Consider the following 27,603-nt stretch of genomic DNA (forward strand, 5'->3'; position numbering starts at 1 on the left):
TAGGATGTAACTACAGACAGGTAATGTGTGTGGTGTGGTGGTTAAATGGCTAACAAGGTGGGTCTGTATGTATGAAGAACTGTTAGCCATGTGCTATGAACAGTGTAGCTTTCTGTACAATGACATCGATGGTCAGAGGCAACACAAGATGCCAACACTTGTACAAGTGCACAATGGTTTTTCAAAGAATGTGGAAGCACAGGCGATGGCAGTCTTTCAGCAGACATCTGCTGAGTGGCAAGTTGTTCTGGGAATGGAGTGTGGTAATTTCGGAATAGAATTGGACATGAGGGATGCTATAGGGTCAGGGTAACTAGTTAACGAGGCATTTTTGGTGAGAAATCTTGATAGGCCTTGAGGTGGGCCTTCCTCTGAAAAAACCTGACTCAATTCAAAACTTAGCCAAAGAAAATTTAAGCCTGTATTACCTGCAGAAAAATGACTGACAAGGGCAAAGAGGGATATTGCAAATGGACGAATTACAGAGGAGTCTTTTTTCGCCACGTTCCCTGGAGCCACATCTGCCAACCCCTCCACCACCTGCCCCCCCCCCATCCACCCCCACCCCCACCCCCACCCCTCCATGGAGTGGAAACCAATATTGGAATTATTCAAACATTGTGTTATGGAAAAGAGGGGCATTACTTTGGAGCTGACAATGTGTTTGTGCAGCAGAAAGGGAGGCTGGGGGAGGGATTCAAAGAGTGTCTTTCAGGAGGAGTGTAATGCCAGGGACTTTGAAAAGGAAGGGCATTATTCCTGAGGAGAGAAAATGATTGCCTGGGGCCAGGAAATGAAATTGGGTAGTTTTCAGTTTAATGAAAATGGCCCGAGAAAGCTGGGAGGTAAGGCTTCAGTCAGCTCAAAGCTACTAAAAACTACAGAAATGTCACATTGATTCTGCTGATTGCCATGAACACTGGATGGGAATTATTCAGCCTATGGTGTGCTACTTTCTGTTCTCTAAAATAATGGCTGGTAATTCAGGGCCCTATTGCCCCTGTGATTTCACAGCATCCACTCCACTCTGTATAACGACTGTGACATAATGGGTGCACTCACAAATCCAGCATCACCCGGCATTTTAAATTATTTTGTTTGTAGCTATTCACATTGCAGTTTCATCATTTGCAAAGTATAGAATACAGCTTTCCATTTATGCTGATGATGATCTTATGAGGATCATTCTCAGCCTGCAGTCCCACTAATGGACACACATATCATTGATACAGTGACTATACAGCATAGTGGGCCAATTCTGCAGCTCTTAATCTCACTTTATAATGCTCATCACTGTGAGCACAACTTACAAAATTATCCACAGAATCAACCTGCTGCTTTCTTGGAATAAACTAAATGCCAATGAAGAAATATGCTTTTGATTCCTGTGTTCAAACATTTCTGCAGGTTGTTTACCGTTTCTTCTGTACAGAACCTGACTGCATGATATTTTAAGCTCTGCTGATTAATATATCTACCGTTGTTTTCTGCGATATTACTTCCAGCTTTGGTTAAGGATGGAGGAAACTTATAATAAGTGTCACAGGCAGATTTTCAGCATTGAAGAGATCACTCTTTTCATATTGTTATGAGAGCATATGAGTCACTGTTAGGAAGAATGTGTCACTGGGGAGAGGGCAGCATAATTAATCTGCAAAATCAGATCACTTTTATTGAAGTGTTTGAGTGAGGAAAATAAAACTGAGTATTAACGCCAGAAGATAATGAATGTCGAAATAAAACTCTGTTTATCTTTGAAAAAATATAATGTAGATAAATAGAAGTGACCATTAACTCTGAACTAGAATATGCTGAATTCCTTGGGGCAGAATTTGATTGTCCCCAGCAGTCAGGTTTAAATGTGGCAAAGACATTCAAGATTCATAGAACATAGAAAAATACAGCGCAGTACAGGCCCTTTGGCCCTCGATGTTGCGCCGATCCAAGCCCACCTAACCTACACTAGCCCACTATCCTCCATATGCCTATCCAATGCCCGCTTAAATGCCCATAAAGAGGGAGAGTCCACCACTGCTACTGGCAGGGCATTCCATGAACTCACAACTCGCTGAGTAAAGAATCTACCCCTAACATCTGTCCTATACCTACCACCCCTTAATTTAAAGCTATGCCCCCTTGTAATAGCTGACTCCATACGTGGAAAAAGGTTCTCATGGTCAACCCTATCTAAACCCCTAATCATCTTGTACACCTCTATCAAGTCACCCCTAAACCTTCTTTCTCCAATGAAAACAGCCCCAAGTGCCTCAGCCTTTCCTCATACAATCTTTCTACCATACCAGGCAACATCCTGGTAAACCTCCTCTGCACCCGTTCCAGTGCCTCCACATCCTTCCTATAGTATGGCGACCAAAACTGCACACAATACTCCAGATGCAGCCGCACCAGAGTCTTATACACCTGCAACATGACCTCAGGGCTCCGGAACTCAATTCCTCTACCAATAAAAGCCAGTACGCCATATGCCTTCTTCACCGCACTATTTACCTGGGTGGCAACTTTCAGAGATCTGTCTACATGGACACCAAGATCCCTCTGCTCATCCACACTACCAAGTATCCGACCATTAGCCCAGTACCCCATCTGTTTGCTACTCTTACCAAAGTGAATCACCTCACACTTACCTACATTGAACTCCATTTGCCACCTTTCTGCCCAGCTTTGCAACTTATCTATTCAGTTGCTCCTGTCTGAAATTCCCCCTCTAATACCTGTGTGCACACTGACCTACATTTATTCATGTTCAAGCAATGCATTAATTTTAAAATTCCAATCAATCTTTTTAAACCCTTCCCCTTCCATTCCCTAACTCTGTAATTCCTGTTCACATGACTCCCTGTGATATCTGTGCTCCTCAAATGTTGGCCTGTTGTGTATTCCCAATTATAATTGTTCCAATATTGGTAGCCATGCCACCTCTGGGCTGCCATTACTAGCCCCTCTAACTCTCCATCTCACTTTCCTCCTTTAAGACACTCCTTAATCCAATCCATTTGAACCCGGTCTTGGTCATCAGATCAAATATTTCCTTATATGCCTCAGTCTGTTTCCTAACTCTCCTGTGAAGTGCTTTGGACCATTGTATTAAATTGAAGGTTATATAGAAACAAGTTGTTTCTGTTGGTAGCACAGTGATGGGTATGTGGTGAATTACTTTGTGTGTGAGAGGCGGTCAGTGGAATATGGTCAAAGAGTGTGGCGTTGGAAAAGCACAGCAGGTCAGGCAGCATCCGAGGAGCAGGAGAGTCGGCGTTTCGGGATTAAGCCCTTCATCAGGAATTATGCCTGAAACGTCGACTCTCCAGCTTCTTGGATGCTGCCTGACCTGCTGTGCCTTTCTGGCGCCACGCATTTCAACTCTGACTCTTTTGTCAGAGAGCTTTTGAAAATACATTCCATGAGCTTATCTACTTTTGAAAGGTTTGTCGAACCTCTTGCAGAACACTACCTATGCCTTCAGGTCCTGATAGCTGGCACTGACTGCGAGAGCTGTCTGCTCCCACCACCTTCACACGATTTCCCTCTGCATCCCTGTTGATATAAAGTCTCCTCTGTCCAGTGCGGTGTCGGTGAATATTGCAACATGAATTCTCACATTCCAGCCAGACTACAGCTCCCCTTTATGTAGTGTAGCTTGGCTTTACATAGCGTTAGCCTTAGGTCCCTTAATGAGGGGTGCAGCCATTTCGTAGCTCATTAACTCAGTCCATATGCAGAAATTATGCAAATAAACAGACGGCAAGCACACTACCTGCATTAGAAGTAATTGGTTCTCATTAATTCTGATTTGCAATCTAAATACTCTGTTTCAGGGGCTATCAAATTTAGCCCCCTTAATTACCGGATCTGTTTTCTTGCAAAGGCATCTCTAAGGGAGTCAAAAACTGGCAGGTAATACACGAAGGCTGAAAATAGAACAGAGTAGCATTTCCAGCTACCACTGTGCTGGATGCAGAGCTTTCCACTCTGCTTCTCACAAGCTGTTTTGAGATTGCAAGGGAGATACTCTAATTACAGCAACAGCAGCAGAGTCGTGTCTTATTACAGCTAGAAAAGTGACCATGCATTGACAAACTGGAGTGCAATTGTGACGTCACAAAGAGATTCAATGGAGCATGGGAGGAATGGTACTGAGTTGGTTCAAATTGGTTCAAGTTGTGGCTAATGGTTGTGATCAGAATATAAAAATGAAGCCAAGCATAAACGTTGTTGCTTAATGGAGAAATGAGTTGTGTTGCTTTCTTTTAGCCAGGCACAGATAAAAGACTGATTCCTGTGGCAAAATTTTTAAATTTTAATTTATTCACAGCATCGATGGCCAGGCAGCATTTATTACCCATCCCTAATTGCCCAGAGGGCAGTTAAGAGTCAACACATTGCTGTGGGTTGGGAGTCACTTGTAGGCTAGACCAGGTAAGGACGGCAGTTGACCCGACTAAAGGAGATTACTGAACCAGATGGGGTTTTTCCCTGACAATGATTCAGGATTATCATCAGACTCTTAATTCCAGGCACCTATTGAATTAAAATTCAACACAGGCCCCCAGAATGTTATCTGGGTTTCCGAGCTAACAGTCCAGTGATAATACCATGAGGCCATCCCTTCGTCTGAGAATGAGGTGATCTCAATGAGTAAGACTTTGGAGACACTGAAATTGTGCTCGTTCCATTTATTTTCAAATGGTTTGGCAAAAAAAAGCTACTTCCACAGGCATGACCTGGGATTAATTGGGCAGCTGCAGAACAGGAAGCAGAATCTGAGTCATAGAGTCGTAGAGTCAAAGAGATGTACAGCATGGAAACAAACCCTTTGGTCCAACCCGTCCATGCCGATCAGATATCCCAATCCAATCTAGTCCTACCTGCCAGCACCTGGCCCCACAGTCATGATGGATAGAGGCAATTGTTGGCAATGGCCTTGACAGTGATCAATATTGCAACAATAGAGAAGCCACAGAACCTGGTAAGACAAGGTCGATGGTGAGGAATATGAACAGGATCATTTATACAGCTGAAGGTTTGAGAAAGATGGTGAATTCCAATTCAGAGCAGCAAGGGAAAGGAATCTGACAGATGGACTGACATTACTGAGAATGAGGAGCTACTCACTGCATAGTTAACTGATGGCCTGGAAAGTGCATATAGAGTCATACAATCATAGAAATGTACAGCATGGAAACAGACCCTTCGGTCCAAATCATTCATGCCCACCAGATATCCTAACCTAATCTAGTCCCATTTGCCAGCTCCCGGTCCCTATCCCTCCAAACCCTTCCTATTCGTATAACCATCTAGATGCCTTTTAAATGTTGCAATGTTCCACCACTTCCTCTGGCAGCACATTCCATACATGTACCACCCTCTGTGTGAAAACGTTGCCCCCATAGGTCCCTTTTATATCTTTCCCCTCTCACCCTAAACCTATGCCCTCTAGTTCTGGACTACCTGACCCCAGGGAAAAGACTTTGTCTATTTACCCTTTCCATGCCCTTCATAACTTTGTAAACCTCTATAAGGTTTGTAAACCTCTTTGTAAACCTCAGCCTCCGACGCTCCAGGAGAAACAGCCCCAGCTGTCTCAATCTCTCCCTGTAGCTCAAACCCACCAAACCTGGCAACATCCTTGTAAATTTTTTCTGAAACCTTTCAAGTTTCACAACATCTTTCCGATAGGAAGGAGACCAGAATTGCATGCAATATTCCAACAGTGGCCTAACCAATGTCCTGTACAGCCGCAACATGACCTCCCAATTCTTGTACTCAATACTCTGACCAATAAAGGAAAGCATACCAAATGTCTTTTTCACTATCCTATCTATCTGTGACTCCACTTTCAAGGAGTTATGAAGCTATACTTCAAAGTATCTTTGTTCATCAACACTCCCTAGGATCTGACCATTAAGTGTATAAGTCCTGCTAAGATCTGCTTTCCCAAAATTCAGCACCTCGCATTTATCGGAATTAAACTCCATCTGCAACTCCTCAGCCCATTGGCTCATCCGATCAACATCCCGTTGTAATCCGACGTAACCTTCTTCGCTGTCCGCTACACATCCAGTTTTGTCATCTGCAAACTTATTAACTATACCCCTTATGATCACATCCAAATCATTTATATAAACGACAAAAAGTAGAGGACCCGGCACCGATCGCTATGGCACTCCACTGGTCACAGGCCTCCAGTCTGAAAAACAACCCTCCACCACCACCTTCAAGCCAGTTCTGTATCCAAATGGCTAGTTCTCCCTGTATTCCATGAGATCTAACCTTGCTAATCAGTCTCCCATGGGGAACCTTGTCAAAAACCTTACTGAAGTCTATATAGATCATGTCTACTGCTCTCCCCTCATCAATCTTCTTTGTTACTTCTTCAAAAAACTCAATCAAGTTTGTGAGACATGATTTTCCATGCACAAAGCCATGCTGACTATCCCTAATCAGTCCTTGCTTTTCCAAATACATGTACATCCTGTCCCTCAGGATTCCCTCCAACAACTTGCCCACCATTGATATCAGGCTCACCGGTTTATAGTTCCCTGGCTTTTCCTTACCACCCTTCTTAAACAGTGGCACCACGTTAGCCAACCTCCAGTCTTCTGGCACTTCACCAGTGACTATCAATGATGCAAATATCTCAGCAAGGGGCCCAGCAATCACTTCCAAAGCTTCCCACAGAGTTCTAGGGTACACCTGATCAGGTCCTGGGGATTTATCCACTTTTATGCATTTCAAGACTTCCTGCACCTCCTCCTCTGTAATATGGACATTTTTCAAGATGTCACCATCTAATTCCTCACATTCTATATCTTCCATGTCCGTGTCCACAGTAAGCGCTAATGCAAAATATTCTTTTAGTATCTCCCCCATCTCCTGCAGCTTCACACATATGCTGATTTGCTGATCTTTATGGGGCCCTATTCTCTCCCAAGTTACGTATTTTGTATTTATATGTATTTATAAAAACCCTTTGCATTCTCCTTAACCCGATTTCCAAAGCTATCTCATGTCCTGTTTTTGCCCTCCTGATTACCCTCTTAAGTATACTCCTACTGCATTTATACTCTTCTAAGGATTCACTTGATCTATCATGTCTATGCCTGATATGTACTTCCTTTTTGTTTTTTAACCAAAACCTCAATTTATCTAGTCATCCATCATTCCCTACACCTACCAGCTTTTCCTTTCACGCTAACAGGAATATACTGTCTCTGGACTCTCATTGTCTCATTTCTGAAGGCTTCCCATTTTCCAGCCGTCCCTTTACCTGGGAACATTTGCCCCCAAGCAGCTTTTGAAAGTTCCTGCATAATACCGTCAAAATTAGCTTTCCTCCAATTTAGAACTTCAACTTTTAGATCAGATCTATCCTTCCCCATCACTATTTTAAAACTGATAGAATTATAATGGCTGGCCCCAAAGTGCTCCCCCACCTCAGTCACCTGCCCTGCCTTATTTCTGAAGAGTAGGTCAAGCTTTGTACCTTCTCTAGTAGGTACATCCATACACTGAATCCTTAACATTATGGCAGTCCCAGTCTATATTTGGAAAGTTAAAATCCCCTACCATAACCACCCTACTATTCTTACAGATAGCTGAAATCTCCTTACAAATTTATGCCTTAATTTACCGCTGACTATTAGGAGGTCTATATTACAGTCCCAATAAAGTGATCATCCCTTTCTTATTTCTCAGCTCCAATCAAATTACTTCCCTGGATGTATTCCCAGGAACATTCCCCTCAGTACAACTGTAATGCTATCCCTGATCAAATACGCCACCCACCCACCCCCCTCTCTTGCCTCCCTTTCTGATCTTCCTGTATCATTTGTATCTTGGAAAATTAAGCTGCCAGTCCTGTCCATCCCTGAGCCATGTTTCTGTAATTGCTATGATACCCCAGTCCCACATTCCTAACCATGCCCTGAATTCATCTGCATTCCCTGTTAGGCCTCTTGCATTGAAGTAAATGCAGTTTAATTTATCAGTCCTACCTTCTTCTCTGCTTTGGTCATGCCTGCCCTGACTGCTTGACTTGTTCCCTTTCCCAACTGTACCTGTCTCAGGAATAGCTCTTTCCTCAATGTTTCCTTGGGTCTCACCCTGAATCTTACCAATTTAAATCCTCCTAAGCAGCTCTAGCAAATCTCCCTGCCAGTATATTAGTCCCCTTCCAATTCAGGTGCAATTCATCATTCTTGAACAGGTCACTTCTACTCCAGAAGAGATTCCAATGATCCAAAAATGTGAATCCTTCTCCCATGCACCAGCTCCTCAGCCACGCATTCATCTGCTTTATCCTCCTATTCCTACCCTCATTAGCTCGTAGCACTGAGAGCAATCCAGATATTACTACCCTCGAGGACCTCCTTTTTAAATTCCTGCCTAACTTTCCATATTCTCCCTTCAGAATCTCATCCTTTTCCCTTCCTATGCCATTGGCTCCAATGTGTACAATGACCTCCTGCTGGACTCTCTTCTCCTTGAGAACATTCTGCATCCCTGAATCACATTAATTTAAATCCTCCTGATTTTTCTGATTTTTCGCTGCTGGCCACAGAAACGTTTGTCCGTACCTCGGACTAGAGAGTCACCGAACACAATTGATCTTTTGGAACCCGAGATACGCCTCATTCCATTAGAGCCTGTCTTGATATCAAAAACTTAGCTGTTCGTGCTACATTCCCCTGAAAGTCCTTCACCGTCTACATTTTCCAAAACAGCATACATTTTGATTCCTACACTACCTACATTCCTCTCCTACCTTTCCTGGAGTTAACCCATCTTTGTGACTGCATCCTTGCCTTTTCTCCCTTCCTATAACTGTTATCCATCACATTCGCTTGCTCTTGTAAATTCCTCATTGCCTCTAACTGTTTCTATAACCAACCCATTCGATCTGGTAGGATTCGCAACCGAAGACATTTCCTGCAGATATAATCCTCAGTAACACACAAACTCTCCCTAACCTCCCATATCCAACATGAAGAGCATATCATTACATTAAAGGCCATGTTTGCTCCTTCACAATCTGCAGACCCATAAAAAAAGCACCATCTTACTACTCTAAATAAAACAGTGCTCCAGGCTAACTTATTATTTGCGGTTTATATTTTTAAAATTTTATCAAGAGAGATTTCAATTAAACATACAATCAAGAAAGATCCCACTCTACTCACTACTGTATCTTGAGGAGAAACTTGGATGAAGTTTTGTAAAGGCAACAGACCACAAAAATGTTGATGGACAGGTGGAATATGTAGAGTACAGTGAAAGTGTCAAGAAAGGAAAGGGTTCAGAGGAGTAGACATCGAAAATTCTTCAAACGTTTGTAAGAGTTGATGCTGGTAAGATGTTTGCCACTGTCTGGAGAGCCTGCATTTGCATTAACTTTGAAATGAGGGTCACAGGCTCAGAATAAATGGTCAGCCTTTAGGACTGAGATGAGGAGAAATTTCTTCACTTGAAGAAGAGTGAATCTTTGAAATTCTCTTCTCGGGATGACTATGGATATTCAGTCATTGAACAGATTCATGAACAGTGGTCAATAAATTTTTTGATACCAAAGGGATCAAAGGAAATGGAGGTAGGGTAGAAACATGGAATCCAATAGAATATCAGCCATGATTTTAGTAATTACTGGAGCAGATTTAAGGGGCCCTTAATTTGCTGGCACTCCTATTACTCACATTCATAAGTTCTCATGCACTTGATATATATGACTCTGTGATAAAGACCATACCAATGCCACAGCAGTTTGTGTGGGGCAAGTATTAGAACACATAACTGGGTACAGAGGCAGCAACTTTCCACTGCCCATGAGTTACATTTAGTTAGCTGTCAGTATAATGATCAGTATAAGGCTATGAATGGCAAAGAGGTGTTTATTAATGAATGGTCTGCAGGCAATGTTTTTCTTGGGGATTCAGTTCCTGGTCCCACAACGCTTTTCTTCTTGACTGGATCCACCAGATTATCATGTACCTTTAACGAACCTCCAGTGGGTCATTGTTGATAACTTTCATTTACACCTCCAAACATAATTTGCCCCTAGAATGGTTTATTGATGTGTTGTCTCTTTTTAACCTGGTTCTGAATTTACTGGACAGTATCAGAGACTGTTATGGAGAAGCAGTGAGCATAAAGGCTTACAGCCAAGGATTTGGGCTTACGGACCGGGGAGCAGGACAATGTTGGAGCCTGAAGGGGAGGTGTGTGCAGCAATGAGCTTAAAAACTGTGGGCCCCATTCACAAATTGGGTTTTCCCAGCGTGGAAGTTGAGAAGAAACCTGGTTGCTCAGAGTCAGGTTTCTGGCACCACAAGCGATGTCACTGTACAGGAAGAGGAGAAAGATAATGAGAGGAGATTCATTATTCAGGAGCACAGACAGGAGTTTCTGCAGTCACAGAGGTCAGCATGGTGTGTTGCCACCCTGGTGCTAGGGTCAGAGATATCACTGAGTGGCTGTCGGGCATCCCAAAGTGGGTAGGTAATCAGTCAGAGGTCGTTGTACACACTGGTATCAAAAGCATAAATAGAACAAGGAATGCATTAGAGTTGGCAGTAGAGAAGCAGAACCCTGAATGTTGCAATCTCAGGATTACTCCAGTGCCGCGTGCTGGTGAACACTGCAATAGGAGAATGGGGCAGATGAAAGCATGGCTCAAGAGTTGATGCAGAATGGAGGACTTTTAATTGCTGGATCACTGGGCTTGTTCCTGGGGAAGGTGGATGAAAGTACTCCACAGAGGCTGGTATCCCATCATTAAGTCACCTTTTATTTACACGAGGAGAGCCCCTGACACTGATCCAGCTCTCTCAGAGTGAACAGAACCCCTCGACACTCCTGTTTATATCTGTCAGCCAGGGCTCCCTGATTGGACCAAGTTAACAACCCCAATCAGGGAACTCATATTCGATGAGGTTCCCCCTTAGTGACCTTGTTACAATCAGTTGTGGGACCTCTACAAATGGGACAGTTTGCATCTAAACCACAGTGGGATTAATATCCTGTGGGAGAGTTTGCTAGTGTTGTTGGGAGGAGTTTAAACTAGCACAGTCAAGGCACGGACACAGTGTGTTCATTCAAAATGAGCACAACATTATTTAAAAAGAACCAAGGCTGAGCAAATTCAGCCATGTGGAGTCTCAAGGAAGTAAGGTGAGGCTGGTTGCCGCTACTGAAGTAATCTATTTGGGTGCTTGCATTACCCGAAACACAACTTAGGTAGTGTCTCCCACACATCCTCCTCCTCTAATCAAAAATAAAGGTCTGTGCACCGGATTGGTAAGGTAACTAGTTATATACATTCTTTATTTTTCTCCAGTCACTTTGGGAATTTAGAACAGTGGGGAAGGAGGTTAGGACAGTTGAATGTTCATCCTGCAGAATGTGGGAGGTAAGGGTCACCACTTGTGTCCCTGCTGACTACATCTGCGGAAAGTGCACCCAACTCCAGCTCCTCGAAAACTATGTTAGGGAACTGGAGCTGGAGCTGGATGAACTTCAGATTATTCGGGAGGTAGAGTGGGTTTGTTGAGAGGAGTTACAGGGAGGTAGTCATACCTCAGGCAAAAGACGAAGGTAGATGGGTTTCCATCGGGGGACGAAAAGGGAACCAGCAGACAGTGCAGGGATTCCCTGTGGCCATTCCCCTCAACAACAAATGTACCATTTCAGATACTGTTGGGGGGGTGGGGTGTTACTTACCATGGGTAAGCCATGGGGTACAGGTCTCTGACACAGAATCTGTCCCTGTTGCTCTGAAGGGAACGGGGGAGAGGAGCAGAGCATTAGTCATTGGGGACTTCATAGTTAAGGGGACAGTAGTGTGTTTACTCCCAGGTCCTAGGGTTCGTGATGTCTCTGATCGTGTTTTCGGGATCCTTGAGGGGGAAGGGGAACAGCCCTAAGTCGTGGTCCACATAGACACCAACAACGTAGATAGGAAAAAGGATGGGGATATCAGGCAGAAATTCAGGTAGCTAGGGTGAAAGCTTAGAGCTAGAACAAACAGAGTTGTTATCTCTGGTTTGTTACCTGTGCCACATGCTTGCGAGGCAAGGAATAGGGAGAGAGAGGAGTTGAACACATGCCTACAGGGATTGTGCAGGAGAGAGAATTTTGGATACCTGGATAATTGGGACTCATTCTGGGATAGGTCGGACCTCTACAAACAAGATGGTCTACCCCTGAACCAGAGAGGTACCAATATCGGGGGTTGTATTTGCTAATCGCATTCAGGAGGGTTTAAATTTATTCAGCAGGGGGATGGGAGCATAAATTGTTCTTCCACTGTCCAGGAGGTTGACAGTAGTGAGTCAGAAATAAGGTTTCAAGGCTGCAAGAGTGCACCGGCAAGTAGGAGGGTGATTTGAAGTGTGTCTACTTCAACGCCAGGGACATCCAGAATAAGCTGGGTGAAGTTGCAGCATGGGTTGGTACCTTGGACTTCAATGTTGTGGCCATTTTGGAGACATGGATAGAGCAGGGACAGGAATGGTTGTTGCAGGTTCCGGGGTTTAGATGTTTCAGTAAGAACAGAGAAGATGGTAAAAGAGGTGGAGGTGTGGCATTGCTTGTCAAGGCCAGTATTACAGTGGTAGAAAGGACATTTGAGGACTCGTCTATTGAGGTAGTATGCCCTGTGGCTAGAAACAGGAAAGGAGAGGTTACCCTGTTGGGAGTTGTCTATAGGCCTACAACTAATTCCAGAGATATAAAGGAAAGGATAGCAAAGGTGATTCTGAATAGAAGCAAGAGTAACAGGGTAGTTGTAATGAGGGACTTTAAATGTCCAAATATTGATTGGAAATACCATAGGCAAAAGTGAGGACTTCAGATGCTGGAAATCAGAGTCTAGATTAGAGTGGTGCAGGAAAAGCTCAGCAGGTCAGGCAGCATCCGAGGAGCAGGAAAATCAATGTTTCTGGCAAAAGCCCTTAGTTCGAGTACTTAAGATGAGTCACTTTTGTCCAATGTGTGCAAGAGGGTTTCCTGACACAGCATGTAGACAGGTCAACAAGAGGTGAGGCCACATTGGATTTGGTATTGGTCAATGAACCCAGCCAGGTGTTAGATTTGGAGGGAGGTGAGCCCTTTGGTGGTAGTGACCACAATTCAGTTATGTTTACTTGAGCGATGGAAAGGGATTGGTATATAAAGCAGGGCAAGAGTTATTGCTAGGGGAAAGGCAATTATGATGTGATTAGGCAAGATTTAGGATGCATAGGATGGGGAAGGAAACTGCAGGGGATGGGCACAATTGAAATGTGGAGCTTATTCAAGGAACAGCTACTGCATATCCTTGATATGTATGTACCTGTCAGGCATGGAGGAAGTGGTCAAGCAAAGGAACCATGTTTTACTAAAGAAGTTGAATCTCTTATCAAGAGGAAGAAGATGGCTTATGTAAGGATGAGACATGAAGGCTCAGTTAGGGTGCTTGAGAGTTACAAGTTAGCCAGGAAAGACCTAATGGCAGAGCTAAAAAGAGCCAGGAGGGGACATGAGAAGTCCTGAAGAAGGGCTAATGCCCGAAACGTCGATTCTCCTGTTCCCTAGATGCTGCCTGACCTGCTGCGCTTCTCCAGCAACACATTTCCATCTCTGATCTCCAGCATCTGCAGACCTCATTTTCTCTACATGAGAAGTCATTGGCAGGTAGGATCAAGGAAAATCCTAAAGCTTTCCATAGGTGTATCAGGAATAAAAGAATGAGTATAGAAAGATTAGACCCAATCAAGGATTGTAGTGGGAAGTTGTGCGTGGAGTCCAAGGAGATAGGAGAAGCACAGACTGAATATTTTACATCAGTATTCACACTGGAAAACGACAATGTTGTCGAGGGGAATACTGAGATACAGGCCACCAGACGAGACGGGATCGAGGTTCACAAGGAGGAGGTGCTAGAAATTCTGGTAAGTGTGTAAACAGACAAGTCCCCTGGGCTGGACGGGGTTTATCCTCAGATTCTCTGGGAAGCTAGGGAGAAGATTGCAGAGCCTTTGGCTTTGATCTTTATGTCGTCATTGTCTGCAGGAAGAGTGCCAGAAGACTGGAGGATAGCAAATGTTGTCCCTTTGTTCAAGAAGTGGAATAGAGACAGCCCTGGTAATTATAGACCAATGAACCTTACTTTGGTTGTGGGTGAAGTGTTGGAAAAGTTTATAAGAGATAAGGATTTATGATCATCTAGATAGGAAAAAGTTGATTATGGATACGCAACACGGTTTTGTGAAGGGTATGTTGTGTCTTACAAACCTTCTTGAGTTCTTTGAGATGGTGACCAAACAGGTAGATGAAGGTAAAGCATTTAATGTGGCGTATATGGATTTCAGTAAGGCATTTGATAAGGTTCCCCATGATAGGCTATTGCACAAAATTTGGATGCATGGGATTGAGGGTGATTTAACAGTTTTGACCAGAGGTTGGCGAGCTGAAATAAGACAGAAGATGGTGGTTGATAGGAAGTGTTCATCCTGGAGTTCAGTTACTAGTGGGGTACCGCAAGGATCTGTTTTGGGGCCCCTGCTGTTTGTTATTTTTATAAATGACCTAGATGAGAGTGTAGAAGAATGGGTTAGTAAATTTGCGGATGACACTGAGGTCGGTGGAGTTGTGAATAGTGCTGAAGGATGTTGCAGGTTACAGACGGACATAGATAAGCTTCAGAACTAGGATGAGAGGTGGCAAATGGAGTTTAGTGCAGAAAAGTGAGAGGTGATTCACTTTGAAAGGTGCAACAGGAATAAAGAGTACTGGGCTAGTGGTAAGATTCTCTGTAGTGTAGATGAACAGAGGGATCTCAGTGTCCATGTACATAGATCCCTGAATATTGCCACCCAGGTTGATAGGGTTGTTAAGAAGGCATACGGTGTGTTAGCTTTTATTGGTAGAGGGGTTGAGTTTTGGAGCTACGAGGTCGTACTACAGCTGTACAAAACTCTGTTGCGGCCACACTTGGAGTATTGTGTACAGTTCTGGTCACCGCATTATAAGAAGAATGTGGGAGCTGTGGAAATGGTTCAGAGGAGATTTACTAGGATGTTGCCTGATATGGAGAGAAGGTCTTATGAGGAAAGGCTAAGGGTCTTGAGGCTGTTTTCATTAGAGAGAAGGTTGAGTGTTGACTTAATTGAGAAAACCAGAAGGTTAGATAGGGTGGACAGTGAGAGCCTTTTTCCTCAGCTGGTGATGGCCAGCATGAGAGGACAGAGCTTTAAATTGAGGGGTGATAGATATGGGACAGATGTCAGAGGTAGTTTCTTTACTCAGAGAGGAGTAGGGCATGTAATGCACTGCCTGCAACAATCGTAGACTCGCCAACTTTCAGGGTATTAAATGGTCATTGGGTAGGCATATGGATGAAATTGGAATAGTGTAGGATCAATGGGCTTCAGATTAGTTCCACAGGTCGACACAATATCGAGGGCCGAATAGCCTGTACAGCGCTGTAATGTTCTATGTTCTACTTTAATGCCAGATGTACGAGAGATAAGACAAACGAGTTAAGGGTGTGGATTGACATAAGGAAGTACAATTCTGTTCCCCTCTCAGAGACATGGCTAAGGAGACAACAAGACTTATCATTCTAAACTATAGGATCTTTAGGTAGGACATGGGAGGATGCAAATTGGAGGTGGTGTGTTATTAGTTCAGAGTTTAGTTACCATTTTGGAAAGGATGATTTCTTGGAAGGGTCATTAAATTGGACTTTTTGGGTAGAACTTAGGAATGAAAAGAGAGTAGTCACACTGTTTAGGTGTGTGTTATAGGCTCCCAAACAGTCAGTGGGCAACTGAGGAGCAGATATCTCATCAATTCCCTAACATGAGTAAAAATAATAATGGTGTAATTCATTTAGGAGATTTCAATTCCCAACTATTATTTGGGCTCATCACAGTATAAAGGGTATATGGAGGGGGGAGTTCTTGAAATGCAAGTTGGAGAGCTTTCTCTGTCAACACGTAGATGGTTCTCCAAGGGACAGTGCAATGTTGAATGGAATTCTGGGGAATGAAGCCAGACATGTGTTCAAGGTCACATGGGTGATTTTAGTGAGAGCATCTACAACACATACTCTTTAAATTTGGAATGGAACATAAGAAAGGCGGTTGAAAGAGAGGTTTTGCACTGGATTACACAGATTTTATTAAAATAAGGCATGATCTGGCTTCCACATCATTCCTATAATGCGATGACCAGAACTGTATGCAATACTCTAAGTGCGGCCACACCCGAGTTTTGTACAGCTGCAGCATGACCTCCAAAACTCAATTCCTCTACCACACGCTGTATGCCTTTTCAAAATACCTAACAACCCGGGTGGCAACTTTCAGGGATCTACATACATGGACACCCAATAACTCTCTGCTCATCTACATTGCCAAGAATCTTACCATTAGCCCAGTGCTCTTTATTCCTGTTGCTCCTTCTGAAGTGAATCATGTTTTAAATTTTGTAATTGTTCCAGTCTCTACCACTTTCTCTGGTAGCTCATTCCATACACGCACCACCCTCTGCATGAACAAATTGCCCCTTAGGTTCCTTTTAAATGTTTACCCTCTCACCTTAAACCAATGCCCTCTAGTTCTGGACTCCCCAACTCTTGGAAAACGACCTTGGTTATTCACTGTATAAACCTCTACAAAGTCAGTCCTCAGCCTCTGATGCTCCAGGGAAAATAGCCCTAGGCTATGCAGCCTCTCCCTCCAAACCTGGCAACATCCCCGTCAATCTTTTTTGAATCCTTTCAAGTTTAATAACATCTTTCCAATAGGAGGGAGACCAGAATTAAACACAGTATTCCAAAAATGGCTGAACCAATGTCCTGTGCAGCCACAACATGCGATCCCAACTCCTACATACAATACACTTATCAATAAAGGCAAGTGTACCAATTATAATAGCATACCAGTTATAATAGGAATAATATCTGACTGGTGTTAGCTGTCTATAAAGGATCTTTTTGGCAAATGTATTGATTTTCTTTTTCCTTCAGCTATGTCTCTACTGACTTTCTGCCAATGTAGAAGGAACAAAATGTAAGTTGACCAATTATGGTAGTAAACTAGATCAAGAGAATATTATGTATGTGGTATAAAGCCAAACCAGAGCAACAAATGGAAATAACCAAATTAAAAGGTAAGGTACAGACCATGGGGCTACTTTCTTAAGAGAGAAAGGTGACTGGGGGTAGTTTAACTTGAGGGTCACCATCCCTAAGGGTGTCAGGGGTCAGATTGAGGAGGAGAAATCTTTATGTTAACCTCAGCCAGAACAGGAATTGAACCAATGGATATAGGCAACATTCTGCATTGCAACCCAGCCATCCAGCCAAGGGACAAACTCAAAATGTTGAAACGCCCCAGCTCATTCGTAAATCGAAGGCTGGCAAAGTATCATCACATTCATCTGAAAACTGTTGCTTAAACTCTTCCAACTTCAGCCAATTTTCTGTTGACCTCACATCTTTGCATCTCTGGGGATATCACGCTGAAGACGAACACCTCTATCTGCTGCTTGCACTGATTTAAACTGTTAAACATTTTCCTAGCAGCTCAAGAGCTGTTATCAGTCAGGCCGACTTTGGGTTCAAGAGATTTTTGGGACTGTTATGGCCCACAATTAATCTCCAGCAAAAAATGTGAATGAAATGTAAATCCATCTGTAGTAAGAATTCCACAGAATATCTCACTTTGCTTGTATTGTCAATTAATCGAATTTACAGCTCACACACCAAAGAAATGGTCAATTCTCTTTCTAAAGCAATGGCTTGAGCAACATGAGGTACTGGTATTGGTAAATGATCTTCAGAAAGCTACTTTCAAGTGTCAAATATTAACTGCTGTACTGAATGACTAGAGGTCACATTGAAATAATGATAGTGTGAAGGACCCAAGGTAATTATTCAAATTGCATCAAAGAAACAAGGAGAGAACACGGTTAAAAGACAAATCACAGCCAGTTTAGAACTTTGACTTCAAAGTACTTTCTTTGAAGATAACAAATATGAGAAATGACTATGCAGAAAAACATATTCCTCCTCCTTCCTCACATAAGGGAAAGAGTGACCTCCTAATAAATTGTGTCAGGTGGGATGTTGAAGTAGATCATAGGACATAGAACATAGAAAAGTACAGCACAGAACAGGCCCTTTGGCCCACAATGTTGTGCTGAGGTTTAATCCTAATGTAAAATCTAATAATTAACCTACGCACCCCTCAACTCACTGCTATCCATGTGCATGTCCAGCAGTCGCTTAAATGTCCCTAATGACTCTACTTCCACCACCACTGCTGGCAATGCATTCCATGCAATCACAACTCTCTGCATAAAGAGAGTTTTCTCTATACATTTCTCCTAATATCTTAAAACTATGATCCTTCGTACCAGTTAGTCCTGCCCTGGGGAAAAGTCTCTGGCTATTGACTCTATCTATTCCTCTCAATATCTTGTAAACCTCAATCAGGTCTCCTCTCTTCCTCCTTCTCTCCAGAGAGAAAAGTCTGAGCTTAGTCAACCTTTCTTCATAAGGCAAGCACTCCAGTCCAGGCAGCATCCTGGTAAACCTTCTTTGCACCCTCTCCAAAGCCTCTGTATCTTTCCTATAGTAGGGCGACCAGAACTGGACACAATATTCCAAGTGTGGTCTCATAGATTAGATTAGATTACTTACAGAGTGGAAACAGGCCCTTCGGCCCAACAAGTCCACACCGACCCGCTGAAGCGCAACCCACCCATTCCCCTACATTTACCCCTTTACCTAACACTATGGGCAATTTAGCACGGCCAATTCACCTGACCTGCACATCTTTGGACTGTGGGAGGAAACCGGAGCACCCGGAGGAAATCCACGCAGACACGGGGAGAACGTGCAAACTCCACACAGTCAGTCGCCTGAGTCGGAAATTGAACCCGGGTCTCTGGCACTGTGCCACCGTGCTGCCCATAAAATCTCACCAGGAACTTGTAGAGCTGTAGCAAAACCTCGCAGCTCTTAAACCCGATCCCCCTGTTAATGAAAGCCAAAATACCATATGCTTTCTTAACAACCCTATCCACTTGGGTGGCAACTTTGTGGGATCTATGTACTTGCACACCCAGATCCCTCTGTTCCTCCACACTGTCAAGAATCCTGTCTTTAATCCTATATTCAGCATTCGAGTTCGACCTTCCAAAATGCATCACTTCCCATTTATCTAGGTTGAACTCCATCTGCCATTTCTCAGCCCAGCTCTGCATCCTGTCTATGTCACACTGCAGACTGCAGTAGCCCTTGATACTATCAACGGCACCTCCAACCTTTGTGTCAAGTCTTAAATATTTAAACCCTGAACCCAATCCATCTTTGACATATTGTTTTGAGCAAATGCTTTTGCAGGAGGTAGGTTGCTATTTATTTATCAGAATAAAGCATTATTTTTATCCAACCTTACAAACCAAATTCAGATTGTCTGGATTTCCTGGCCTATAGGAATTCCAGCAACAAAAGGAAGATTGGATGCATAGGAAGTAAAATTCCCACTCCTTAATCCAACATTTCTGCTTCAACAAACCTCTACAAACCCTCAAATCTCCCCCAGATCTCCATTCAAGCCTCCAGTTTCCATTCCCAAAGGCCTCTGATATTTTATCCTTACCCTCCCACCCACTGACCTGATGCCTCTGAGGTCTCTGGTCTCCTGAGCGGGACTTTGCAACCTTCTCATGAAGGCTCCTGAACTTGCCCAGCTCATTCTGTCATTCCTCAGGCCTCCAATCTCTGAAATATATCGGCTCAGGACAAATTACACTGACTCCGGAAATGGGTCTTACCCTCCCTCCTCCATAGTCTCCACCAACTCTTGCACCTGGAAAGTCAATGCCCCTATAATTGGACCTCTACCCCCAAATCGAGAGAGTATTCAGCTCAAGGTTAGTCTTCCACTGCCTGCTTTGAGAGATTGGGTCAACTCAATCGAATGATCACCCTTATTAATTGTATATTCAGAAAGCTACCGGTTGACTGTGAGACACTTGATTGGGGTTGTTAAACTAGGCCAATCAAGAAATCCTGGTTGACCAACATAGCCAGGGGATTTGGAATCTCCTCAGTTTAGAGACTGACTCTGAGCTGGTTGACCACAACCAAATAAAGGGTAACTTGGTGATGGGATACTGGCCCCGTGCTGTTATTTCCAAGTGGTGAGTAGCTCTGGAAACAAAGGATAGAAAATTTGCATTTCCTTCTTTGCATACAATATTTTCTATGTGTGAGTCGAGCACAGTTCATGAAGGCCAATAATGGACCCTTTTGGGTAATTGGCATTTTTCTGTTTGTGTGAAATGATGGGAGTGCAGCCTCAGAACTTTGCTGAATCAGATGAGATCATCTACATTTGTTTTGATGACTGAACTAGCCAGTCCTGGAAAGCCATATGTATGGTATAGGTAGATATGTCTTGCCAGTAGAGGGTGATCTCTGTTCGCACTGTTTTTGCATAGCTGATGCCTCCTGGTAAGATTTTCAATCCACATGGAATGATTATGATAAGCTCTTGCCCTAAAGCTGACATTGCCATTTGTGTGGATTATCAGACAGTTTCCGACTTGTCGCTTGATTGTGGATTTTCATGTCCCTTTTGGACAGCACCCTGGAATCAGAGCTTTGGCACCCTACTGGGCTCTTGACAAAGATTTCTTCACCTATAGGATATGCGGGGGATGTGCCAACCTTTGAGTTTGTACTCATACCCAAGCTAGTGAGACCTCTTTTAGTGAGCATTCTTAACAAGTTTAGCTGTATCCTGGAAAGTTTATCCTGCGCACTCAGTGGCATCCGTTGTAACTAAGTGAGAAAGGGAAGCTGGTTAATCTGGTCACTTGAATAAACTGAAGGAACTATTTAATATAACATGGACTTGAAAGGGAACAAGTATTTCAATAATTTGTTGGAAGTTTTAGAAGAAACAAAAAGGGTGGATGAGGGCAAGGCTGTTGATGTGAAATACACAGACTTACAAGGGATTCAATATGTTATGGACCAGGCCAGACCAGTCAAAACATTCTTAAGCAGGCAGCCCCAGACCATAACTTTGCAATTTGTTTCAGTAAGTGTACGGTGAAAATTACCCAGAGAAAGTTAGTGAGGTTGACTACCAGGTTTAAAACAGACAAAAAGTTTATTCACAAAATTACATAATTAAACGCAAAGAACAGAATAAAGAACCCCAACAGAGCTCAGTCTATCCAAACTAGACTTAATTATGCTGTTCTGAACATACACAACAGTCTCAATGAGCAAACCCCCTTAAAAGCCAGTACAAATGGAACACATGCTTACAGGTTGAGGTTAGAAGGGCAGAAAGAGAGAGAGTTTGCATCCACACAGCTCACTGCTGAACTCCCAACTAGTTCTGGACTGAACAAAACTGTTCAGCTAGAGAGCTGACCACTCCCCTTTCATCATACAGGTCACTTCTAAAACATGACCACTTTGGCCTGAAGTTTCATTTGTTTACATATAAACAAAAAGGCCTCTCAATACCAAACCAAACTGTTCAGAGTCTGTTCTGGTTTATTACCCTTCTCAAAAAAATCAGGACATAGTATCCTTGAGCCAAGTCAGAGCTTTTAGAAAAAAAAGAGGACTAGCAATGTGACGAATACAAATGGCCACACAACAGACTTGAGGAAAGTATTGGATCCTGAATTAAAAAGGACAGCAGCAATATAGATAGTGTTGATCTGAAGAGTCATATTGGACTCCAAACATTAACTCTGTTAGGATGTTGCCAGACCTGCTGTATTTCTCCTGTCTTTTCTGACTTTATTTTAGATTTCTAGCAACTTGGGTCAAAACTAGAGCTTTTCCCCTTCCTGATAAATATAAATGATCTAGATTTTGGAGCACAAGCAGTCCATTTCAATGCTTGTGGATGACACAAAATATATAAACCATAAGGAGGTCAGTGTAGAACTTTAAAAACACATTGAAAAGTGGGTGGATAGGTGGCAAATGAAGTTCAATGCAGAGAACTGTGGGGAGGTAAATTTTTGTATAAAGAACGTAGATGGAATAAACCAATGGTTGCTATTCTAAAGGATGTGTGGAAACAGATCTGGGTGTATATGGGCATTAAGTCACCTGACACAACAGGTAGATAGAACTGTTTAAATAAAATAGTGTTCCAGATTTCAGTAAGATGGAAAAAAAAGTACAAGAGCAAGGAAATTATGCTGTGAACACAGCCAGTCCACCATGCAAGCCAATCTTCCATCCATTGACTCCATCGACATTTGGCATTGCTGTAGAAAGGCAGCCAACATCATCAAGGACCCTTCCCACCCTGGCTATAAGCTCTTCCAATCTCTTTTGTCAGGCAAAAGATACAAAGGCATCAACAACTGTATCAATAACTTTGCCCCTGCTGTTACTAGACTTCTGAATGGACATCTCAAATTTCAAATCTATTGTTGATCTTGCTTTTTGTACACCTTTGCAACTGTAACTTTGTATTCCTTGCTCTGTTCAATTATCAAATTATCTTTGAGTATTTGTACAGTATGATCTGCCTGTGCTACATGCAGAACAAAGTACATGTGACAATAATAATTCAAATTAAATCAAAACTTACACAGGATACTAGTTCGACCTCAGCTGGAATATTGTGTACAACTCTCAGTGCCACACTTCAAGAAGGATGTGAACACTTTGGAGAGTGTTCAAAAGAAGTTACATGTGAGTGGTTCAAGGGATGACACACTTGGTGTTGGAAGGTCCCAGGATGGATTGGACAAGTTGGGGCTATTTTCCTCAGAAGGCAGCTGAGGGATTTCCAAAAGCTCAAGAGGTCTGGACAGAGAGAGGGAGAAATTGTTCCTACACATAAAAGGATCAAGAATCAGACACCGTATGGCAAAAGGCATTTTTCTGTACCATTACAACTCTGTGAATATGTTATATGTTATATAAATCTCAGTTTTGTTCATTGTCTTTATTCAATATTTAAGGGTTAATCTTAGAAATTAATGCTCCCAATGGAGAAACGTGTGTGTTGTAGTCACACATCAGAAAAACACAGAATTTTTAAGAAATGCTTTTTAAAATATGAACCTATTTTTTCAGCATTTTTCATACCTGACCACAGGGGAGAAAGAGAAGCATTAGAATTAATATTGCGAATGATTGACATTCTTTCTCCCTGCCTAGAGTATTATATAATGATGACACATATCAGAATGCTGTCCGTGGAGGACAATATACCCATTCCTCAGCACAAAGAAAGAAGCATTGATTGAGTTAATTCCTCCGAATGAAGCAGGGCAAAGAATTGATATGAACTGAGAATTAGATCAGCACTTGAAGGATAAAGAAATTCAGATTCTTCAGAGGAAAGATTGGAGAGTGGGAGTAGCTAAATTGCTCTTGCAAAGAGCCAGCACAGACTTTTCAAATAGAATGGTCTCCTGTACTATAATCAATCAATAGTTTCTATAATACCTGGGAGTTTCAGTTTTCATTATGGCAGATGATCAGAAGGGACAATTTGTTCAGAGAAGTCAGTGATTCCAATTGGAGAAGGATTGGAAGTGTACCTGAGGAGTCAGTGTTGGGCACACGTTTTTCATGATATACATGACTGGGAATGTGGAGACTGCAAAAAGGAGGATATTTGGCAAACAGGGAAAAGCACTGTTAAATACCTCAGCAAGGCACAAATCATTAGATGGAATGAGCAGAGATGCAATTATTATGGATTAATACATTTTGGGAGGTAAATTGTGGAACAGATGTATACATTTCAAGGCAAGGTACTGAATGGTTTGTGGGAAAACAGAGGAATATGATTACATAAGATTAACGGAATATGAGTGCAGATAAGTGAAAGCAAGAAATCTATTCTAGTTATTTATTTATTGTTGCATAATATTGTAAGAGACGAAAAGAGTTAATGCTGAAGATTGTTAAGTACCTCCTCCGATGATGATGCCATACAGGCTTAGGATGTTAGTAGCAACAACTCAAATGTATTCCTCATAGTCTCTGTAACAAAGTCTACCAGAACAACTTGTACCTGACTGCTAACATCCAATAAGCTTCACCTTGTTTAAGAGAATAAATTGTTCTTGATGGACAATCAAATACTGTTAGACAAAAACACTAAATCAAGAAAGCCCAATGAATCCCTACCCTGTAGAAGTTGGTGACAAGAAATCTAACTCTTAGTGAGCAACGGTATGGAAATCTCCTCAACATGATGAGGAGCGGTATTGATTGCTCTTAAAGCATGAAGGCTGGTGATGCAAATTTCATTTAGTTGCGTCAACAGCAGTGGAGATCAGGAGACTGATCATCACCTCTGTCTCAACCTGTCTTCATAAAGAAGAAGCCAGGACAATATACACGTCTTAAAGCCATAAAATTGTCACACCAAGGAAGTTACGTCAGATGTTGGTAACCAGCAGGAATGGTTCTGATGTGGCAATCAAACAGAGTGAATGGATATCAGAGGATATGTGAGTGAAAAGGGTAAAAACAATGACTGCAGATGCTGGAAACCTGAGTCTAGGTTAGAGTGGTGCTGGAAAAGCGCAGCAGTTCTGGCAGCACCCGAGGAGCAGTAAAATCGACATTTCGGGCAAAAGCCCTTCATTAGGAATACAGGCAGAGAGCCTGAAGGGTGGAGAGATCTCCACCCTTCAGGCTCTCTGCCTGTATTCCTGATGAAGGGCTTTTGCCCAAAACGCTGATTTTACTGCTCCTCGGATGCTGCCTGAACTGCTGCGCTTTTCCAGCACCACTCAAATCTAGATATGTGAGTGAAGTTAAACCCTGAACAGGAGACTTTAAAAATGCATTATTTTACATGTTGTAAAAATTTGAAAAAATGTGTTTCAAGAGATTTTAAAATTCATGATTCGTCTCGAGTATCACTGGTTCAGTGAGCTGGGACCAGAGGCATGGCTACAGCGAGAGAAATCAAGGTCCACAAAGACAATTTAAAACCAAGTTGCAGACCTCATATTACACCCAGGGCCTGGAGATAGGTTCTTCAAGTTATTCCAGTTGCTGACAGGGCACCCTGGATAGTCAAAATCCTGAGTGAGGTCAGGTGACCTGGCTCATCGTTTTCTTGCTGCCTCATCTGGACACAAAAAGGTTATTTAAAAAGCACAACCAGTAAAGTATTTCTTAATCCCTTGAGTAATTGGAAGGGGGTGATATATAAATTTAGAATTGCAACTAATGGGAAAGAAATGTTGAGAACAAGAGGACATGTTTTATATTGGTGTAAGGTTCTGAAAGCATTATTCATTATGATATTGTCACAGTGCTGTTAATTTGATGGTAGAACAATTTAGGATTGTGAAGGAGTAAGATCCATTTAGATCTACCTCATAGTCTCTTTAACATTGTCTATCACAGCTCTGTAACTTGTCCCAGTGGCTACCATGCAACAAACATTGATTCACAGGATGACGACATAGTTGCACAGGCTGCATTTATTGCTGATCCCTCCAGGGCAGTTAATACTCAACCACATTGCTGTGGGTGTGGAGTCACATGCAGGCCAGGCCAGGTAAGGATGGCAATTTCCTTCCCTACAGGAAATTACTGAACCAGATTGGAATTTTCCTAAACAATGGATTCACGGTCAACTTTAGACTTCCAGTTCTTTACTGGATTCAAATTTCATTGGAGCGATTTGAACCAGGTCCGCAGACCTGGGACTCTGGATTAACAGTACAGACCTGGAGAATTGCCTCCCCCAATGGTGAAATCTTGGTTAAGACAAGAGGCTCTTCTCATTATAATTGCAAGTAACTTTCCTCCAGCACACGAGACTAATCAGGTCCTGTAAACCCTTTCAGCAAAGGGGAAATGGGCAGCAACTCCCCCTTTACAGTGAGCAACAGTACAGAGAGCTCACACAAAGTAATGAGCAATGTTATGGATTGCTAATGCAACACTTTTATTAATAGAGGCAAGGAGAATAGAGCAGTGGTTCCCAACCTTTTCAAGCTAAACAAGGATCAAATGGATTAATACTTCAAACCCACCAAAAAGAAAATACAATGTCTTTGGCTGCGAGCACAGATGCATTTTCGAAGTCTGCTCAACTCAACCATTCCCAGCTGCTCATGATCCTAAATTCATATGCTGCACTCAGTTCAGGGACAGAATTTTGCAGGTAAAATTTCAGAATTGCAGCAATATTTTTAAAAGGAAAAGCTTAATTAAATAATGTATCCAATTCAAGACTGAAATTGAGTGAATCAGAGCAAAATGCAAAGTAAGTAACGATTTGCCAGGTTAGTGGGAAATCTTGTAGGAGAAAGTGAGGACTGCAGATGCTGGAGATTAGAGCTGAAAATGTGTTGCTGGAAAAGCGCAACAGGTCAAGTAGTATCCAAGGAGCAGGAGAATCGACGTTTAGGGCATGAGCCCTTCTTCAGGAATGAGGAGGGTGTGCCAAGCAGGCTAAGATAAAAGGTAGGGAGGAGGGACTTGGGGGAGGGGCGTTGTAAATGCGATAGGTGGAAGGAGGTTAAGGTGAGGGTGATAGGCCGGAGTGGGGGTGGGGGAAGGAGAGGTCAGGAAGAAGATTGCAGATTAGGAAGGTGGTGCTGAGTTCGAGGGTTGGGACTGAGACAAGGTGGGGGGAGGGGAAATGAGGAAACTGGAGAAATCTGAGTTCATCCCTTGTGGTTGGAGGGTTCCTAGGTGGAAGATGAGGCGCTCTTCCTCCAGCCATCGTGTTGCTATGGTCTGGCAATGGAGGAGTCCAAGGACCTGCATGTCCTTGGTGGAGTGGGAGGGGGAGTTGAAGTGTTGAACCACAGGGTGGTTGGTCCGGGTGTCCCAGAGGTGTTCTCTGAAACGTTCCGAAATCTTGGCTGATTGGTGTGAACCGAGCCCTTTGATTCAGGGATGAATTGATGAGACCATCACCCATAAATCTTGTTCCACTGACAAACGGTGTCTCAACAAAAAGATGCAAATGCCATTGCTTGGTTTCTATAGTCACTCATAAAAATGACCATGAGATCCTTTAGCTAGCTGTATTTAGAATGTTCACACTTTACAATCGAAAGACCAATACCATGGTTTTAATTTGATGGCTAATTTTCACAAGTTTAATGAAGTTGGATGGAATTTTCATTGGATAGACTGTTGTTTAAGATGAAACAATGATTGCTTTACATTGATTTTCCTTACCTTTGTGCAAAAGCTGACACGGTGGCTCAGTGGTTAGCACTGCTGCCTCACAGCACCAGGGACCTGAGTTCAATTCCAGTCTCAGGTGACTGTCTATGTGGAGCTTGCATCCTCTCCCTGTGTGGGTTTTCTCTGGGTGCTCTGGCTTCCTCCTGCAATCCAAAGATGTGCAGGTTAAGTAAGTTTTCCCCAGTGCTCAGGGATGTATATAGGCTAGGTATATTGGTGAGGGGTAAATATTGGGTGGGGGGGTGGGTTACTCTTGGGAGGGTCAGTGTGGACTGGTTGGGCTGAAGGACCTGTTTCCAGACTGAATGGATTCTTTAAAAACAAACCTTGTGGCACAAAGTGCTTACGGCACACACCAGTGTCATGTG

General features: G+C 42.9%; 1 long non-coding RNA gene across 1 annotated transcript in view; it reads right to left on the reverse strand.

Annotated features, from left to right (window-relative positions):
* The window catches only part of LOC148150518 (uncharacterized), a 158,024-nt gene extending 130,667 nt beyond the window's left edge, over nt 1-27,357 (reverse strand). Inside the window, exon 1 of the long non-coding RNA XR_015751774.1 lies at nt 27,227-27,357. This is a non-coding gene — a long non-coding RNA (uncharacterized LOC148150518). The remainder of the gene's footprint in view (nt 1-27,226) is intronic.
* Nucleotides 27,358-27,603: the final 246 nt, after the last annotated feature.

The sequence above is a fragment of the Chiloscyllium plagiosum genome, unplaced genomic scaffold (assembly GCF_037043375.1).
Source record: "Chiloscyllium plagiosum isolate Xiang-an unplaced genomic scaffold, Cpla_swu_hap1 HiC_scaffold_3, whole genome shotgun sequence".
In the NCBI taxonomy this organism is placed as follows: Eukaryota; Metazoa; Chordata; class Chondrichthyes; order Orectolobiformes; family Hemiscylliidae; genus Chiloscyllium; species Chiloscyllium plagiosum.